This window comes from Cebus imitator, unplaced genomic scaffold (assembly GCF_001604975.1).
Source record: "Cebus imitator isolate Cc_AM_T3 unplaced genomic scaffold, Cebus_imitator-1.0 Scaffold179, whole genome shotgun sequence".
NCBI lineage: Eukaryota > Metazoa > Chordata > Mammalia > Primates > Cebidae > Cebus > Cebus imitator.
In genome coordinates this window covers 3,419,101-3,422,830 of record NW_016107494.1, presented here as the reverse complement: position 1 = coordinate 3,422,830, position 3,730 = coordinate 3,419,101, and positions in this window count along the sequence as shown.

Below are 3,730 nucleotides of genomic sequence, written 5' to 3'. Positions count from 1 at the left end.
TCCATTTGCTTGGTAAATATTTGACCGTCCCTTTATTTTGAGCCTATGCATGTCTTCGCACGAGATGGGTTTCCTGAATACAGCACGCCGATGGGTCTTGACTCTTTATGCAATTTGCCAGTCTGTGTCTTTTAATTGAGGCATTTAGCCCATTTACATTTAAGGTTAATATTGTTATGTGTGAACTTGATCCTGTCATCATGATGCTAGCTGGTTATCTTGCCCATTAGTTGATGCAGTTTCTTCATAGTGTCGATGGTCTTTAGAATTTGGTATTCTTAGCACTGGCTGGTACCAGTTTTCCTTTCCATATTTACTACAGAGTGGACTCCAGCAAACTCCAGCAGACCTGCAGCAGAGGGGCCTGTTAGAAGGAAAACTAACAAACAGAAAGGAATAGCATCAACATCAACAAAAAGGACATCCACACAAAATCCCCATCCAAAAGTCACCAGCATCAAAGACCAAAGTTAGATAAATCCATGAAGATGAGGAAAAACCAGTGCAAAAAGATTGAAAATTCCAAAAACCAGAAGGCCTCTTCTCCAAAGGATCACAACTCCTCACCAGCAAGGGAAGAAAACTGGATGGAGAATGAATTTGATGAATTAACAGAAGTAGACTTCAGAAGATGGGGAATAACAAACTCCTGTGAGTTAAAGGAGCATGTTCTAATCAAATGCAAGGAAGCGAAGAACCTTGAAAAAAGGTTAGAGGAATTGCCAACTAGAATAACCAAGTTAGAGAAGAACATAAATCACCTGATGGAGCTGAAAAACACAGCACAAGAACTTCATGAAGCATACACAAGTGTCAATAGCTGAATTAATCAAGTGGAAGAAAGGGTATCAGAGATTGAAGATCAACTTAATGAAGTAAAGCATGAAGACAAGATTAGAGAAAAACAAATCAAAAGGAATGAACAAAGCCTTCAAGAAATACGGGACTATGTGAAAAGACCAAACCTACGTTTGATTGGTGCACCTGAAAGTGATGGGGGGAATGGAACCAAGTTGGAAAACACTCTTGAGGATATTATCCAGGAGAACTTCCCCAACCTAGCAAGACAGGTCAACATTCAAATTCAGGGAATACAGAGAACACCACAAAGATATTCCTTGAGAAGAGCAACCCCAAGACACATAATCGTCAGATTCACCAGGGTTGAAATGAAGGAAAAAATGCTAAGGGCAGCCAGAGAGAAAGGTCGGGTCACCCACAAAGGGAAGCCCATCAGACTAACAGTGGATCTCTCTGCAGAAACCCTACAAGCCAGAAGAGAGAGGGGCCAATATGCAACATTCTTAAAGAAAATAATTTTCAACCTAGACTTTCACATACAGCCAAACTAAGCTTCATAAGTGAAGGAGAAATAAAATCCTTTACAGACAAGCAAATGGTGAGAGATTCTGTCACCACCAGGCCTGCCTTTCAAGGGGTTTTTTGTTTTGTTTTGCTTTTAGAAATCATGTCCTTCAGTACACCTGGTACTAAGAATTGAGTGAGTGGGAAAATTCTTTGCCCAGGTCACTCAGTAAATGCCAGGCTTAAATTATGTTTTCTTACATGTATGGAGCCACTTTAGAAGAATCAGTGTCTCTGTGGGAAGGCCTGTTCTTGGAGCTTAGTTCTTTTAGGGTCTGGTGGTTCTTGGAGCACAGAGTGTAATTTCCACTGGGGAGCTCCATGTGCACAGTGCATGCCGACCACCAGGTGGCAGTGTTGTCGCACAAGTTATCCTACAAAGGCTTTAATGAGCCTTTGGAAATAATGACGGTTTTCTTTTACCAGACAAAGTAAACCTTTCATTTGTAAAAACCCAGTTGGCATGTTTTACCCAATCCTTTGAAGGGAAGTTATGTCTAAATGTATTTATAGCTAGTTTCTAGAGGATAGATGTTCTAAGAGTTGACAAATGGCCCAGATTTCCAGCAACACTTCATCCGTCCCAGCCCATGATATTTCTTTTGGACCCAAGCAGCAGGATGTGCCCGCCTCAGCTTCCGAATGCATAGTATATCAACCTCAGCAGAGCACGCTGAGAGCGAGGGCACAGGAGACTGTGACTGTGACGTTCAGGGCTTGTGGTAAGGACTCGGCAAGCCGTGTAGCAGATTGACTTTTATGTTCATAGAGATGAGGAGCTTAATCCTGGAAGGAGTCAGAAGAGCCCCTGCCAAGTTGTTAAGTACGTATGTATGGGAGTCAGTCACTGCTAAGTATTCGTAATAAAGAAAGCTTTGTGTTCCTATAACCGTTCTTATTCTTGGATCATAAAAAGATCTTAGATTACTGCAAAGCAGACAGGTTTTATTCTCATTTTATATTTCGTAAAATGGAAGCATGAGGAAAACAGGTTTCCCTACGGTTTCTGAGATCTAGGCTTGGACTTTAAGCTCTAAACCTTTGTTCAGCCACACCATCAAGTGAAAGTGTTGTTAGAACACCAACTCCCCTACTGTCCCACAGGAGGATGCTTTTTCTTGTGAAGAGAAAGGGTGAGTGGAAAAGGGATTGACTGTTACTGAACCCTTGTTATGTGCCAGCCCTTGGCAAGGAGTCCACTGTGTAATCCTCCAACATTTAGGAAGGGGACTGCCACTCCTCAGGTACCACCAGCTCCCAGGCAGTAGTTCCAACCTAACTGAATCTCACGTAGAGCCCTGAGATCTCTGTTTCTAGAGGCAGCCTTATCCAGTGCAGTGGGCTTCAACCTGGTAGAAGTTCTTTTGTTTCTTTGGTATCTCCAACATCTAACAAAGTGACCAGCCACGTGAAGTTTCCACAAAATACTTGAAATTAATAATTGCATAAATGGCATCTCAGTAGTCTTATAAGGAGAACAGGGCAATGTCAGAGACACACTTGGATCTGTCATTCTGAAATCCATAATAGTGCTTGCTTCAGCGACACATATACAGAAATGGGAACAAAATTATCTGCTTCACTGCTGGCAACCTTGAAAACATATCTTTGATCTTAATTACATGTTTAGAGTTGCTCACCAGCTAGGGAGAGTTGAACTCCATATTTAATGTTCCTAATGTATTTGTTGTAGTGAATGACTAATTTCATGAAATATTTCTTCCTTTGCCTCAGAACTGAGTAAATAAAACAGAAAGAAATATCCGTTACAGTACCTAATGTGAAAAGGGGCCCATGTTCCAACGTGACAGAGGAACAAACCTAAGCCCAGCGTGGTCAGACCTGCCCTGCAGGCTTCAGCAAGCCTTTCTAGGTCAACACCACAGTCATCTGTTTTGAAAAATAATAAATTCTCCATCCTTTACAGGAATAAATCATTTTAAAAGGGACAGGTCCAATTCATTTCGACCAAAGACAAAGTCACCCTTTTGAAGGGCAGTTGGTGATGGAGTGCTTGTTTCTTCTATACAGCAAAGCAGATGAGAGTGTCTTTGTACAAAAGGACTTTCTCTAGTGAGCCCAAGAAATAGATCAAAAGGGCTATCTAAGGCACCCAAAGTTAGATTTCATAATAAATGGGCTTTTCTTCTTCCCACTCAGCCCAAATTCTGGGAACATCATGGATGCCACTCCTTAGGTGCCACTGGCTCCCAGGCAGCAGTTTTAACCTAATTGAATCTCAGGTGGAGCCCTGAGAGTTCTGTTCATAGAGGTAACCTTATCCAGTGCAGTGGGCTTCAACCTGGTAGAAGTTCCAGAAACCACAGCTGTCTGTTGTGGGGACAGAGCACACAGCTATAGAGCA